This window comes from Convolutriloba macropyga, chromosome 4, assembly GCF_964194025.1.
Source record: "Convolutriloba macropyga chromosome 4, txConMacr16.3, whole genome shotgun sequence".
Taxonomy (NCBI): domain Eukaryota; kingdom Metazoa; phylum Xenacoelomorpha; order Acoela; family Convolutidae; genus Convolutriloba; species Convolutriloba macropyga.
In genome coordinates, this window is record NC_134471.1 from 70,137,125 (window position 1) to 70,154,911 (window position 17,787).

The window sequence follows — 17,787 nt, forward strand, 5'->3', positions numbered from 1 at the left end:
GTATGGCAACTAGCCGAACCGGAATACAAAGCGAAAAGAATTTCCGACTGGCGGGTCGGTGGGCGCGCTTCGCGGCTTTGCCGCGATAACCGACCCCCGATTTCCGGATTACATCCCACAGCGCATGAGAGGCATGGCCGTGAACAGCGGTCCGCAATTGCGCTTAAACTGATATTCGGCTATCTAAACTGTAGGCCAAGTAATATCGTGGTAAAGTATAGCACAGAAGGGGTGGCGATTCTCTACTAGGTACCAAAGGGGGGGGGGGGGCAATTGTTGAAAAGATCCAAACTGAGTTTCAATAAACGAACCCCCGACTAAGAGACGATTGAGCAATTGCGCTTTGCGAGAACTTCATGCCCAACGGGCGTCGCCTGTTTGAGCATCAATAGAAATTTCTGTAATATGCCATTTTTGGCGTTATCGGCTACGACGAGGGAATGCTTTTTAAGGAAACTATTCTGAAAGTGCCTTCAATCTACCTAGACACTCTTGTTTCAATGAAATTCAAATATCGCTCTTACAATTAACGGCTATAGAGGGCTGGGGGGGGGGGGGCGTTACCAGAAAAGAGCCCAAATAATATTTTCAATATCTTTCCTTTCAACAAAAAATTGTCTCCCGACGGTAGGGACTTGAACTAAATCACAAAATTGATTTGTAACATGGGAAATGCAAGTCTTGTTTAGCTTTTATAAAATGTTTCTAGATAATTATCAAGGTAGGTTGTTGTATTTTTGTACCAGAACACCATCGTATCAAGGCAGGATGGCCGAGCGGTCTAAGGCGCTGCGTTCAGGTCGCAGTATCTTCGGATGCGTGGGTTCGAATCCCACTCCTGTCAGCTGTTTTTGCATAGCAGCGTTATTAGCTTCATAGCCAACAATAACACGTCCCTAATTCAAAACAGGATTTCAATTTGTCTTTTACCGTTATATAACCCATCACGCAAAGTGGAGCTTTAACTTATAGCTTTTAGTTACTATAAAATGCTATTATGTTGGGCTATAATGGGAAAGATGCTTTCTTTTAAAAATGAATGATTTGCGCGTGTTTCTTTACCCATTAATCTACAGATCGCTAGAAGAGCGGACAAGAACGTAAGTCAGAGTAAAGCTCATGCCTCTGTACTACACTGAGAAATATAAACTGATAAAGCAGGATGGGTCAACTAATTGCGCATTATCTAACAATGCTTAGAAGTTTAATCGGATCTTTTCCGTTTGTGCCCCCCCCCCCCCCCCCCGCTTGAGAGCACGTGTTATTCCACATTAAATCATTATGTGCAAATAGGTGTCCAGTTTTTTCACCCCTATTAATTTAACCTCCCTATCATTTAACCCCGATTTATTCACCCCTGTATCATTTAACCCCTCTATCATTTAACCCCGATTTATTCATCCCTGTATCATTTAACCCCTCTATCTTTTGGCTCTTTTCTGTTATTGCCCCCCCCCCCCCCCCCCCACGTCCGTTTGCACCCCCCACTTATACATATTATAGCATATTGGTTTCATTTCATACACTAACAATTATATACAAACGGCATTTGCATTTAATTGTGCAGCCAAGTTTTGAAATTAAGACGTATACGGTAATCAAACTTTGCTTATAATGTAAGCAGACAAAGAATAATCGTGTTTTAAATATTTTTTCGCTTTTGTTTTGCAGGAATAGCTTTATGGCACTAATTTTTTTGACAACCGGAAACAAAAATTCATTCATTCGTCTACCGGTACCGGCAATTTATTATGACTAAAATAAAGGATCTCTAAGGACCAAAAAGAACATATTTGGGGGGTGCAAATAGACTGGCTATATAAGGCTGGGGGGCAATAACAGAAAAGAGCCTATCTTTTAACCCCTCTATCATTTCACCACGATTTTAATCTTTCTATAAAAATAAGGATTATTAAATTAGCAATATAATCATTTGGTCATGCCTCGCGGGCTATGGCCATGCCTCAGAGGCCCGTGGGACTTGATATAAACTATCACAACCGAATGTAGGATTAATTTATCCACTTAATTATGACAAAACATGCCTTTAATGTCGACTGCTAATTGGCGGAATGAAATGATAGAGGGGTTAAATGATGAGGTGTTAAAATATGCGGGGTTAAATGAATCAGGGTGAAAAGAAGTAGAACCGTGCAAATAATATGCGCCTACTAAGCTAGGGGGGGCACAAACGGAAAAGATCCGTTTAATCTAAAATGTACAATCCAGGGCTTCCTTCTCATTACAGTCCTGCTTTATGTGGCATATCAATTTACGGTAATTGCTATCTATTTACCAATTTACTGTCACTGTTTCCTTTAAAAACTCTAATAAAATTTCAATTTACGATATGCGGAATTTAATTGACGCGTATAATGATTTGTACATTTAAAATGACCAGCTTTTATCGCGTTATACCGTCGCTCTTGATTTTGCTCTTTTCACCTTGATCATTTTCACTTAATTGCGTAATTCAATGAGTGAAGGAACAAATCCGTTTAGTTAAAACAGTGAGTGAGGTAGGTCGGTCAGGTGTCAAAATTTAAAGATGTGACTTATGTGAAACGAAAAACGCGATTAAAAGGTGAATCGAACCAAAAAACAGCAGGAACCAACGTCCTGACAATTAACAAATTTACAGCAAAATCAAACCAAGGAAACAAAATCTATAAGAACAAAACTGAACAAAAAATAACCTTTTTAAGAAAATATTGAATCCATAGAATGAATACACAATACAACAAGCTCGTGGGAATTAATGACAAAGGAAATTAAAAAATCAAAACATACCCGCAGATTGCCGGAAAATAGCCGCCGTTGATTCCAATAAGCATGATTGGGATTGAACGAATAGAATATATTGAAAAAAAAAGATTTTTGTACAAAAATATTTTTTAAGTCCGATTTATTTTGATGGCATTTCGTATTTGAACATAACGTACTTCTGTTTCTTAGAGAGAGGCTACAGGGGCTACTATCAACACCAATAAGCATTAGAGGTGGTAACTAAGACTTATAGGAACGACGTTCAAATAGCGGGCATCTAAAATTGGGCTTTATGGGTTTATCCCGTTTCTATTTCTGACTTCAATTTTTTATACCGACTCTGTTCATTTTGAATTGCTTTGCTTAGCAACTGATGTTCAAATTCACTTTTAGCAGAATGAGAGAAGAGAGAAACTAGCCTAGAGAAGTCAAAAAGATTTCACGCAAAATGTCGAAAAAGCGGCAAAATGGTAAAGCGAAAAAAAGTTCGACGAAGTAAAAAAAAATACGAGCACAATAATAGCCGGCTGAGAAGATGAGGGCGGCTATTAAAAAGTTTTGAAAGTTAGTGGTGTCAATGTAAAAAAAAACAATATAATTAATTTCAAAATCCTTAAGCTGGACACTAAAAAAATTTAACCTGTCAAAAAGTATTTTTTACCAGCTCAAATAGCTGAAAACAAGTCTGAGAAAGGCTGAAAAAGGAACAGCTAAAAATGAAGGTGCGATTCGCAAAATCACTTAAACATTTCGAAAACAAACGGTATCTCAATCAGTAAAACAATAATCAATAGCTATTAAAATGACCAAGATTACAACGCATTGCAAGGATCAATGAAAACTGTTAATTTTGAGACTGAGCAAAAAAACTTCTATTTTTTGAAAAGCAAGTCAAAAACAGAGAGACCATTGATATGGACTCAAGCAGCTCAATAAAAACTCGTAAACAAATAAAAAAACAATCTTTAAAACAAATAGTTTCAAGTCGTAGAAAGCTTTAGCTTTCAACCGAAACAGTTAAGCCGATTAACCTTACATGTATTAGCAGCCTGTCCCCTATGAGATCGATAATATAAACCGACGGAAAAGTCGCAGAATGTTCTAGAACAAAAGCACAAAGACAGTCGAACAAACAAACCGACTAACGTCGAAAAACCACACGAAAGTCGGGTTCGAACCCCGACCATCTGAGTCCGATTCCGTAACTTCGACAGAGGCATTAACCACTCGGCTATCAGGGCCTTGTCATAGTCTCCCTAACATCAGTTCTGCTTGAACAACAAACTTTTTTTCGGAGTGAGAGCAATTGAAATCACTAAGAAATCAAGAAGTGCGTGAAATTCACTTGAGAAATCAATGACTAATTTGTCAATGGCAAAAAATTTGCATAAAAAAGACACAAGCGTTGACAATAATTGCTTCTCATTATTGAGAACTGTCATTGATTCTACTAAGAGTCAGGGCAACATTAACCTTTTAAAAAGAGAAAAAAAAATCAATTGTTCACTAATGTTTATGACAACAAATAGAGTCAAAGTCAAAAGTATCAGCTGCCCTTTGATGACTCAAGCAATTACAAATAGGCACAATTAGAACACATGTACGATATCAATAGCACTCAAAAGAAGCACTGAAAACAAAAGTAAGAAAAAATTTTATGTCAATATCATAGCCAGCAAACTCCCTGAAAATAGCCACCGTTGACCCATTGACCAACAGAAATTTTAAAGTCAAAAACTGTTCTAATTTTATGTGCAGTTTCAGTTAGATTCGAAAACACTCAATTCAGCTTCTAGACGCATGGATATTTAGCCTAACTTTAATGCCAGCTCACTCCTTGTGATCAAGTTTTATCGGTTTAACCTTTTTTTTCAATTTTGCACTTTGACCCTGACAGCATTCACTAATTCAACGAGTGAAAGAACATAAAATCCATTCAGTTGAAATAGCGGCTGCGTCCGGAGTCAAAGTCCGGAGTCAAAGTCATTACTTCAGTAAAATGAAAAAAATGAACGAAATTAAAAAAACAGGACAAATGTCCTACAACTTTCGGATTGTTCATTGACTAGAAAAAAAACTAGATCTAAATTGGGCTATCAATTATTTGGAAAAACCATTTGCAAAAAATCCAATCGAAAAAACAGTCAAAATTAAAGTCAAATTCGCACAAATCAGCAGCAAACCACTAGCTAGAAAACGTAGTTGTTCAATCACCGTTTTCCCACTCTCCTTAAAAACCAGAAAGAACAAATTTTAAGCCACAAAAACACTCGGTTTTTGCTCCACTTCCTGTTTCGGCGTGGCCAAAATCATCACTTCAATTAGATTTCGAAGTCATGAAATATGTAAACTGATCTTTGAAGAAAACAGTGCCACAATACAATTTGAATTCTTTGAATAGTAAAAAAAAAACGAGGAGAGCGCCTAAATAAGAGCCGTTCAGAGAGTGAAAGCGGCGGCTATTGGTCGAATCAATTAATCGGCCAAAGTCGGGCATACTGGTCAAACATCAGCGAGCGGTTGGCTTCGGCAGCAGCTAGCTGGGGCTTAGAGATGTTAACAATAGGGCGTGCACGAGGGCGGAGGTTTTAATAGCTAAAATTGCCCCTTATACCAGATTTAAGAGATTTTATGGCAGCTCCGGTGATTTGCACACTTTGAGATTAGTAAAGCTCTTAGAGCTGCTCCGCAGGGCTTTACATGCTTATTTCGTTTTTGAGGACGAGAAGATATAAGCGTCAGACAAAAAAAATTGACGGAGCGAAAAATTGCATAAAAAGACCGCAGGACTAGCATAAAAGCTGTAACCTTTGTTTGAGCTCAATTAACAATATCTTAATAAAACTGCCAAGTAAAAAGGAAATCATAATCCACTAAACGTCGGAAAAATTGCTCTCGAACGACTAGTAAGAGCTCTAATCAATTGCAGCCTATTTCATTCGGGCGGGGTGGGGGGTCTAAAAAGTTCAATAGTGGGCTTCAAATAACCACATTAGAGGTTATCATATACCACTATTAAGATTTAAGGTTAAAAAGGGCATCAGTTTCGGCGCACTTTTCAATTGACTTTTAGTATTAAATTGCCGCCAAATCAATTTAGCTGCTTGAAATTATGATTGAGAGAGAACTTGAGATCACGCGAAACTCAAAAAGTCAAGGGCGTAAAAGTCACTCGGAAAGACAAAATTGTCAAGCGAAAATTTTGCATATAAAAAGACACACATGTTTACAATAATTGCTATGAACTTCGTTCAAGAGCAATTAATAATTAAATGTACGCTTAAAATACGGAACAAAGTAGATCAAATTAAAATACAGACAGCACCGAAATAAAACAGAGCAGACGTGGGTAGTACAAAAAAACAAATAAATGCATTTGAGCAAAGTTAGCTCACTAAGATATTGGTCGAGGTCTGAACACTGTAACAACACAGAAAAGCTACCTTCACATTTTTCTCCGTACGAACAGAGGTATCAGAGGTCAAGTCAGAGCAGCTAGCTGTCAACTATCTCCATCAAAGTTAATTTAATAAAGACAGAAAAGGTGCGATTATTTTCACCTCTTTCCTGGCGGCAGGCCTGTTCTGTCTTAAGCCGTTGAACATTGTATAAATCTGCTCTGTTGGATTGAGAAAAAATTAAACTTCCTCAGCCAAACATAACTTAATTCCGATCGACAGTGTGAGTATGAAAGAGAAGATTCTAGCCCTCCTCAGTGGCACGGGACTATAACGCCACTACAATCAGGCTTCGAAAGAAGGCCTTACAGTTTGTTCCAGAACACTCTCGTACACTGATTTCATCGCCCCCAAACTTAATTCGGAATGAGAGCAGCGTAAGTCGGGAAAAAATACAGAATTTTGATAGAAAAACTATTGTCTGACAAAACATTGGTACAAAAAGTAATTGCCGAAAAAAGAGACCCTCAGGATCAAAATAATTGCTTTTATTTTTTGAGATCAAAATAATAAACTTTTCTAAGAAAAAATTTAACTCTAAGTTCAATTAAATTAATATTCATCGCCATATATTGGACTTAAAAATACGAGGGCTCTGTATTCGGTATTGTGATAATCATAGACGGGGGGGGGGGGGTTAAAGTAACATGTAACATCACACAGTAATAACAAAATCCCAAGAACAAAACAAATTTAGCTTTACCACCTGTTGTTGTAAGTAACAAAGATCAAAAAAATTTGCTTCTCGATTAACCCTGCAACAGTTTTCGTAACTCTTTCATCATCCAAGGTTTGTCCAGAACAAATTGCATTTGATCATATGACCTGCTCATATCGGTAAAAGCAACTTCAAAGGTTTCTAAACAAGCTTCATTATATCCGCAAGAACCAAACAAAACGCAGCTTAATTTCAAAGAAACTCAGTGGTGACTTGAAAAGGCTATCATCATCAGCTAAGTCATATTTGTTCCACTGGAACAACAAAAACAAATGGCCACAAATAACATTGCATCTCTTCTTTTGATGTGTGCTGGCAACATTCGCTCATTGGAACAGAAAGAACAATGCGAGACGTTCGATACTGGCCCATAAAAAACACTCAAACAGCCTTATTACTACCACCGCTTTTTCTTTGATGTACCGCTCTGAGAAGCAATGAAAAAACATGGAACAATTTTATGACACAATTTGCATTCCGGCATTTGTTTTTCTGTCAAAAGGTTAACGCCTCAATTTGAATAAAAGTGCTTTAACTTCGGAATCAACTTTATTACAGGTGGCTTTTTCCGTAAAACCATCCATTTCAAAGAACATTTTTTATAGTCCTTATTCAATAAAATTACCCTTCTTAAAATTATCACCTCTTACTGCAACCACTAAGCAGAGACTACATACGGGATAGTCTGTTATTAATTCGGCTATTTTGTTAAATGCTTCGGGCCTATAAGTTACCCCCGACATCACGCGAGTTGTTGATAAATTTTTATTTGCAAATAAAATGTCTAATGATTAGATAGATGGATAATATCAAAGGCAGAAATAAGTACTAACTATTTGCCATTACTAGTTCCACTTTCAACTTCTACCTGGATACAAATTATATCCACTAGATATAAATAATTACTAGTGGAGGCAGTATCCCTTCGTCACGCGTACTCGCGTGCCTTTCCCACTTTTCAAAACTGAGCACGCATTAGATATAGGGTCTTACATTGCCCGTAGCCACAGCCCAATTGTGCTTTATTAAAATTTATCTCGGAGCTCATTTAAATACTCAACAATTCCTCCCCATTGCCTTCACAGACCTACCTTACTTTGAATGCTTAATTAATATTCATGAGGCTAGATTACCACCACAACCACCAACATTTTTTGCCTGTATCACATAAAGCAAACTCATCTAATGTTTTGACAGTCTTAGAAGAACATTTCAAAAACATGGATGTATTCTGGGCAATATTTCCCTGCATTCTCGGATTATCTGAACTTTTCCATGGCGTGTGCATTTCTAAACCACCGAGCACAAATCGCGGACCATTGAATCCTGTATCTTCTAATGGCAATGGTCAGCTGCAACAAAACCAGAACTCGGGCTCAGTAATTCCATATATTTACTACATTCTACTGACGATCGTTCGTACAATTTGTACAGTAATTTTCGTCAATGATTCCCATTTATTGGCTTTACTATCAATGACGCATCCTGGTGTTATGTATCGTATATTCGAGAACAAAAAGCAGCAAAACTCGGACGAAATTGGAACAATATTGGAAGGCATTTTCAGTCCCATTTTGAGCATAGCCTTTACAAACATGTATTTTGTATATATTTATGTCACTTATTACAGCGATCAAAATTTACCCGTTGACCAATTATACTTGAACTCTTTTCTTATCAGTCTATTCTTGTTGCGAATGATCGGATTTGTATTGGGCAAACTGTCTCAAAATCTAACCAAAACAACCTTTCGATTCTCCCAACTCCTCAACTTGGTTCTACTTCTCGCAGTTTTTATTTGTTTAGGCGTGCAACTTCGCTCTCAAAATGACAAAAACTCAGCAGACTTGACCTCAGTATTTAACCAAACAGATCGAAATTTGATCACGATCCGATTTCTGTTAATCCTGATTGCACAACCTTTTCTCCTTCGAATCTTGAGCATGTTTTACAAATTTGAAACGATTGAGAACTATCTTCTGCAAATATGTTTGCCCGATTCATCAATTGCCCTTGGTCTGGTGCTTTGGTCTTCAAATGACCCATACTTCACATATTACTTCTATCCGTATGCGTTTATTACCATAACCCAATTATTTATATCCAGCTTGCTACTGGTCAGAAGACAACTGAACAGAATGTATTCAATTGATTTCACGTGTCCCAAAAAACGAAGGTGTTATGACGTTAGAAAAGAAACACAGAGAGCAAACCTCGCTTTGAAAAACAAAGAAACGCGAGCTAAACTCATGACCAAAATAGAAACATCGTCATTTAATTATGCAGATGTCATTTGAATTACTTAATATTCTACTAATACGTAAATCTTGTCCTGAATTCAACTTTATATCCTAAATTTAACTAACAAATTTGTATTTTTTCAAGCTTCGATAAAATATGAATCGCTTTGTTGCAACCAACAAATAAGGAGACAATAATCAACCAAACATAATTCGGCAAAAACAGCGGCCACGCGTAGAGACAGTCTTTCATGAATAATATCTAAAAACATGGCCAACTATAAGGAAAGATGCTGTTTAAGGCGGAGAACGAGTGGTTATGATCCGCAAAGTCCAGCATTTAATATGTGCAGTGAAACTAAATCTGGCACCACTTTCAATTGATGTTTCGCATAAACAGACACCACTAAGAGCAATAAATTTAGTTAATTAAACATTCTGAATGAAAGCAGTTTACGTTACGCGAAAATCGCGTAGTCAATTGTGGAGAAGCTACAAAAAACTTCAAATCTATCAGACAAAAGATGCATATAAAGTAAATACTGAAAAGCAAGGAAGTTTTGAGAGGGGTGTCTACTTCTGCATGAATCTAGACAAAATTTACACTGAGCTACTTTATTTCACTCAAAATATCAGTTGCATGTAGTGTAAAACATAGTCAGCAGATTGCCGGAAAATAGCCGCAATAGACGCTTGTGGCCTTCCATGAATTGAAACAACTAAAGATATAAGATAGACAGATCGACCAGCAGTCCTTTAAAAGATCACTAGACTTTTTCGGTTAGATTCGGACTGTCAATTTTATGACACATACGGTCTATGAGGAGAGCTTTTTCAAAATTGATATTCGAAATCAAAAACTCAAGACTAATATTCAAGAATTAGGGCGTATAAGTTTGCAACTACTTAGATGCAAACTATTGATTTTGAATAAAAATGTTCACAAAATTTAAAGTTTCAAAAGTGAGTACAGAAGTCATTTTTTTAGTGAAGTAAGTCACGCAATTGACCTACAAGCAGAAATGACGTCACGAACACAAACTTTACCTGCAAAGCAGTAGAAGTCACTGAAGTCATTGAAAAAGTCAATTCCAAGAAGTCAGGTCGTAAGAATCAACGAAGGAGACGACGAATTAAAAAAACATAGCAGGAAACAATTCAAAGAATTGAATTAAAAACTTAAAAGTACTCTACCTGACCAGCAGATCAATCGAACAAAGCCAAACCACCAACATCATCTCAAAAATTTGAGCAACTAAAACAATCAAACTAAACAAAAATATACTCATTACTAAAACTCGAAGCTTTTTTTCCCTTAGGCAAAGTTTCATCCTTTTAAAAATACATGTTTCAAAAATATGTTCAAGACCATTTTTTGTTTTTTTAATCAGTCCAGTATTATATCTGCATGACCTGAAAAAATTCATTGGCCCTTGAAGATCAATTAACTCAAAAATGACCGAAAAATATAAAAAATAAAATCGATTGCAAAATTTAAAATTTACTGAAAATTGTGATATTAATATCTTCAGAATCAATTCTGTGTCTCTAGAGGCTATCCATTAACCCCTTTCCAAGCATTAAAAAATTCATGGGTTCAAAGATCAATAGGCAATAACTTTAAGAAAAAATCTCAAACTTCAAAAAATAGAAAATCGTTCAATTAAAATGTTGGAAACCTTTCAATTTTCCTCTAGCGGTTATCCAAAAACATATTATAACACCCCGTATGAGGTTAGCTGGCTACTGAGGCAAGAAAACCTGAATAAGACAAATGTTTTGAAAAAAACTTGAAATTGCAAATTTTATCAAAAAATTTCTAAAATTCGAGAAGCTAAATTGTTGATAGCAAATCCATTGAAGCCAACAACCATGCAGTAACTCTTTATCAGACCGTGGAATAGGCTTGAGGCACTTGAGAATGGAAAAATATCAAAAATTGACAAAAACTTTAGAAAACCTTGAAAAAATTGCAAACTTTATATTTAAAAAATGCCAAATTTTGGGACGCTAAAATGTTGAAAACCAATCCACCATTACTACAAACCATGCAATGCTCCATAACCACAAAGGACAATTCCTGGCCCCTGCAGCTGGAAAAACTCAAAAAATGACAAAAATTTTCAAAACTTGAAAAAAAAATTGCAAAAATTAGTAACATTTTGAATGTTTGTATTTGTAGTACAAAAACATATAGCTCATGAAATGGTCATAACAAGTTATTTTGTCTCGCAAAATGACTTCATCACTTTTCAAAAACTTAAACGGAAGACTAAAATTAAAAAAAATCACAAAAAAAACCATGAAAAATTGCAATATTTTGAGCCCCAAAAACTCCTAAAACTGACCTTTTGACCTTTAATCAAGGTCATTCTAGCAGCTGCACCACTCTAAGCACTTGCGGGACTACTAAAGCTCACTTTGGGCCGTTAATGAAACTTAATCCCCGCTGGGCTTTACCTGTTTATTCCGTTTTGAAAGATCAAAGTCATTGAAAAATGTGTGAACACACCTTAAAAAAAACACAGCGCCCCAATACAATTCAAATTCTTTGACCTAGAAAAAACCACAATGCCCACAATAATAACCGCTATCGCTTCGCGGCTATTAATAAAAATAAACAAGTCACTGCTTAACCTTCTTGCTATTCCCGTAGAATAGCGACGATTGAGTCTTAGTACACCCTGTTAGGAATAAAACGCATAAAAATAGCAGATGAACATTATTGCCCTTACAAAACGCTGAAAACTATCAGTGTTTTTTATTGGATTTTACGTCAGGGTTACGGTACAGTCAAAATTGGTAACGGAAAAAAAACTGGGTTTTACCCGGTTTCATTATTGATTTTGATGTCTGACCCCCTCCAATTTATTTTGCGCTTTTGACTTTGACCGTATTCACTATATTGCGCAATTCAATGATTGAAAGAACTTAAAATCCATTGAGTTGAAACAGGGAGTGAAGTAAGTCAGAAGTCAAACATGAAAATCATGACTCCTGTAACGAGACGTGATCAAAAGGTAAAGCGAATTAAAAAAACATAGCAGGACAAGTCCTGAAATACAATTCAAGAATTGAATGAAAAATTTAGAGGTACTCTGCTTCACTAGCAGATCAATTGAACGATGCCAGCCAAAACACAAACAAAATCATCTCAAAAAATTAAGAAACTAAAACAATAAAACAAACTAAACAAAAATATACTCATTGCTAAAACTCTCGAAGCTTTTACCCCTCAGGCAAAATTTGATCCCTTTAAATAAACCTAATTCAAAAAAAACGTTAAAACCAGTTTTTGTTTCTGAAATCGGTTCAGTATTATATCTGCAAGAACAGAAAAAAAATTATTGGCCCTTAAAGATCGATTAATTCGAAAATGACCAAAAATTTAAAAAGAAATGAAATCAATGACAAATTACATTAAAATGGTGCTGAAAATTGTGATATTAAAAATTTCAGAATCATTTCTGTGTCTCTAGAGGCTATCCAGTAACCCAATTCCAAGCTTTAAAAAATTGATTGGCTTAAAGATAGATAGGCAGTTTTTCAGAAAATTTCACAAAATATAAATTCGTTCTACTAAAGTGTTGAAAACCATTCAATTGCCCCCTAGCAACTATTTAAAACATACTAAAAACCCTGGATGAGGTTACCTGGCGACTGAGGCAAAAAAATCTGAATAACAAATAATTTGAAAAAACTTAAAATGCAAATTTTATCAACAAATTTCTAAAGTTCTGAAGTTTAAATTGTTGAAAACAAATCCATTGAAGCTAACAACCCTGCAGTAACTTTTTTTATCAGATCGTGGAATAAGTTTTCTGGCACTTGAGAATGGACAAATATCAAAAATTGACAAAAACTTTTAAAAAAATTGCAAATTTTATCAAATGATAAAAATTTGAGACATTAAAATATTGAAAACAAATCCATCGTTAATAGAAACTATGCAGTGCCCTATTATCAAACCTGACTTTCCCTGGCCCCTGAAGCTGGAAAAACTCCAAACTCGCAAAAAATAGTATCATTTTACGTGTTTGTGTTTGTAGTACCAAAACATATAGCTCATAAAATGGCCATAAGTAATTTTGTCTCGCAAAAGGCCTTCCTAAAATATTAAAAATTTTAACCTTAATCTGATCGGCAAAAAAAAACAAAAAAATCCCCAAAAAAATTGCATTAAATTAAGGCCATCCCAGCAGCTGCACTACTTTAAGCACTAATGAAGCCAACTTTGGGCCTCTAAAGCCCGCTGGGCTTTACCTGTTTATCCCGTTTTGAAAGATACACTCATTGAAAAATGTGTGAACACATCTTGAAAAAAAACAACGCCCCAATACAATTCAAATTCTTTGAATTGTAAAAGAGGAGAGCACCTAAATAATAGCCGTTTAAGAGGCTGACGGCGGCTAATAACTCAAACAAAGACGGCTCCGTAGTGTGTTTGCGCGTCTACTGTTCTGACCTCTTCATCATTAATTTTTTGCTGAATATGATCATTCGAAGCAAACTAAAACCTAAGTTTAAAATTCATAATTTGATTTAATCTTGAATATAAAAAATAGCTCAGCTATTACTACAGGAAAAGAAAAAAACGCAAAATATTCCTAAAATAAGTGAAAAACAAGTCACTTAAAACGTGAATCAACACTAAAAACTCAGAGAACGCAACACTTATCCGTCAAGCAGACAGCCAAACCTGTGTCTCCCACAAAAAACATACCCGGCAGATTGCCGGAAAATAGCCGCCGTTGATTCTAATAAGCATGATTGGGATTGAACGAATAGAATATATTGAAAAAAAAAGATTTTTGTACAAAAATACTTTCTAAGTCCGATTTATTTTGATGGCATTTCGTAGTTGAACATACTTCTGTTTCTTAGAGAGAGGCTACAGGGGCTACTATCAACACCAATAAGCATTAGAGGTGGTAACTAAGACTTATAGGAACGACGTTCAAATAGCGGGCATCTAAAATTGGGCTTTATGGGTTTATCCCGTTTCTATTTCTGACTTCAATTTTTTATACCGACTCTGTTCATTTTGAATTGCTTTGCTTAGCAACTGATGCTTAAATTCACTTTTAGCAGAATGAGAGAAGATAGAAACTAGCCTAGAGAAGTCAAAAAGATTTCACGCAAAATATCGAAAAAGCGGCAAAATGGTAAAGCGAAAAAAAGTTTGAAGAAAAAAAAATACGAGCGCAATAATAGCCGGCAGAGAAGATGAGGGCGGCTATTAATAAAGATCCTTGTGTTTTTTAAAGATGTAAGAAACAGTAAACAGCCAAATTGATTTGTTATGTGACTTTTTAGCTCATCTGACTAGCTAGACATGCTACTAATCAGGCAAGGGACTTATATAAAAAATGAAATGAAACTAACAGCGGCACCTTGTAACAATTGAGAAATTGCAACATGTAAATTGTAAAAAAAGGGCACATAAAAAATGTATACAGCGGAATGTTCTTTGCAGTTTTCAGACAATAAGCTTTCTTAGAAAGCAATTCAATTCGTTTGAAGCAGAAGAATAAAAGAATTATGAAGCCCAAATAAAAGAAAAATTCTCAAAAACTCTTGAGTAACTGAAAATTGCCTTTCGAATTAGCCAATACTGAATTATCGTCATAATTTCAGTCCTCCAAAGGTTGAACGAATAAAAAATTAAATGGTGGCTTCAAAATCTATTCAATTGTGTCCATATAAAAAAGCAGTCTCAAAAAACTTTAAGTGGGAGTATGAGGAATTACATTCCTCCCCATTGTATGAATTAAACATAACCAACTAAAGTCGCTCGAATTGTCCTCAAACGACCGGCGACCGTTTCGTCAGTAGCTAGCTACGGTTTAGTGGGGCTAGCTTTAGCTTTATTGAAGGACCGCGAGGTGAGCACAGGGAGGGTGGGAGTGCTGATGTGTGTGTGTGTGTGTGTGTGTGGTGGGTGAGAGGTGTGTTGGGGGTTGACCTCAAAGAACCGCCCTTCACATCATAAGTATCCAAAACACTTTCTGTGAAACGCATACTTGAAGACTAGTGAGCTGAAAGGCTCTAAGAGAACATAATGCCCGCTGGGCGCTACCTGTTTATCCCGTTTTTGAGGACGAAAAGTCAAATGCATAAGACTAAAAATTGGTCAAGCGAAAAATCGCATAAAAAAGACCACAGGACTAATATAATTGCTACAAACTTCGTTTGCGAGCAATTAAACATCGTTTGGAAGCAACGATTAAAAAGTTATCGACTTAAAAAGTTATCGTATCAAGGCGTTTATTTTCATGAGAACTCTTACAAATTACAAACTTCTGAGTATAACGAAAACAACCAAAGGACTAACGTCGGACGAATTGCACTTGAACCAACTGCCGTGGACTTGATTCTATTGTAGCCTGATCAAGACCGGTGGGTTTGGCATGTGAAAGGACAAGGGACACCAAACACCGCACTTTTCGTTTGGGTTTTGGTAGTACCCTGCCCCAAATCTAGTCCGGTCGCTTTGGAATTCTGATTGCGATAACAATTTAGATCACGCAGAGATCAATAAGTCAAGGACGTAAAAGACAGTCAAAAAGTAAAGAAAAAGTCATGGGGGAAAAAAGTCGCTCGAAGAGTCAAAACCACCAAGCATTTTTTTTTCAAGAAACACGACTACAATAATTGTTTCAAACTTCGTTCGAGAGCAATTGAACATCAATCGACATCGAATTTGGTTGTTTACGAGACGCTAAGATCCCTTTTTACAGGGCACGAAAAAGTTCAGGAACTTCACTGACGAATCTTGACGAATTGGATCACAAAAGGAGACACCTTTACTGTGTTTGTAATCAATTGAAGACATCAACTTCTCGAATCGGCGGAAACAAGATCTGTCTCCAAAATAGAAGAATAAAATTCTAACTACCATAGCTCTAATAATCAAAAAGAAAAAACATAACCGACTAACTTCGGGCGAAGTGCTCTCAAACGACCGGCGAGCGGTTTGCAACGAGTTAGTGAGGCTAGCTTTAGCTTGATTCGACTCTGCAACTTTTATTTCTCTAGCCTTGTTAGTAAATAAAAAACCATATTTTAAAAATTTGCAAAATATTGCAAAATTTAAAATAAAAGCTTCCAGATTTCGCAGTGAAAAGGTTCAAAACTATTTTTTGTCTCTGGAATTATTTCAAGTAAACCATCTGCAGGACTTGAAAAGCTTCGTTGGCCAGTAATAATTGTTAACTCATTATTGATTGTTAGCAAAAATAATAAAAACTTTAAAATCGCAATATTTAACAAAATGCTGCTAAAATTCAAGATATTAAAATCCTCAAAACCACTTCGTTGTCTCAAGACCATTTCATTGTCTCATCCAGTATCACTATTTCAAACTTTAAACAGTTTCACTAGCTCATAAAGATTCATAAATTGAAACATGATAATAATTTTCCAGAATTTGAAAAAAATTAAAAGTTATCAAAAAAATTGCTAAAGCTGAATTCCTTAACATATTGATAACCATTCCATTAACTCTAGAAACTATGCGACACCTTATCATCAAGCCTTGGAGGAGGCTCCTACAACCCTGGTGCCGGAAAATGAAAATTTCGAAGATTCAAAAAAATTAAAATTGCAAATATTTTTAAAATTTGCTGATACTAAAATCTTGAAAAACATTCCATTACATCTATAAGCTAAGCAGTAACCTATAAGCAAACCCTAGATGAGGTTATGTGGCTCTTGAAGCTGGAGAAATCTAAAAAATGACAAAATGTCAAAAATTTCCAGTAACTTATTAACAAACACTAGAGGATGTTACTTGGCTCTTGAGGCTGGAGGAATCCAAAAAGATGAGAAATTTTTTTAAAATCTTGAAAAAATTGCAAGTTTTATAAAAAATGCTAAAATTTTCATAATGAAAAATTGAAAGCTATTCCATGGCAAATAACATTTTTTGCAATAACTTATTATCAAACCGTTCAGGACGTTTGCTGGCCACTGCGTCTGGAAAGACGTTAATAATGAAAAATGGCGATGAAAAATGAGATGCAGTTTTAACAAAAAACTGCTAATGAAAAATGACGAAGAGAAATGAGTTGAAAACTGCTAAAATGTGTGATATTAAGTTGAAAACAATTCTATGGCCAATAAAAAATTTTCCGTAACTTATTACTAAGCCCCTACGGAGGTCTTGGGAGTTTTGTAAAAAAAAATGCAAAAACACGATGTTAAAATGTTGAGAACCATTCAATTACGATTAGAAACTATGCACTAACCTATTATAAAACCCTAGAGGAGGTTTCTCGGCTCCTCAGGCTGGAGAGAACCAAAAAGAATTCACAAATTCTTAACATTTTTTGGGAGTAAAATATCAAACCCTTAAGGACGTTTGCTGGCCCCTGCGTCTGGAAAGACGTTAATAATAAAAAAATGTCAAAAAAACTGAAAAATTTTGCACGTTTTGTAAAAAAAAATGCTAAAATTCGTGACGTTAAAATGTTGAAATTATTCCACTACCACTAGAAACTATGCAGTAACCTATTATAAAACCCTAGAAGAGATTCTTTGACACCTGCTTGAAAATGCTCGAAAAAATTGAAAAATAGAATAAGATTGCCTGTTTTTAGCAATC

The 17,787-nt window shown here is 35.7% G+C and overlaps 1 protein-coding gene and 1 non-coding gene across 4 annotated transcripts in view; one reads left to right on the plus strand and one right to left on the minus strand.

Annotated features, from left to right (window-relative positions):
- LOC142337867 (E3 ubiquitin-protein ligase HERC2-like) overlaps nucleotides 1-17,787 on the minus strand; it is a 159,742-nt gene that overhangs the window by 51,566 nt on the left and 90,389 nt on the right. The window lies entirely within an intron of this gene.
- Nucleotides 763-844, plus strand: Trnal-cag (transfer RNA leucine (anticodon CAG)). The gene has a single exon. It is a non-coding gene; the product is annotated as a tRNA-Leu (tRNA).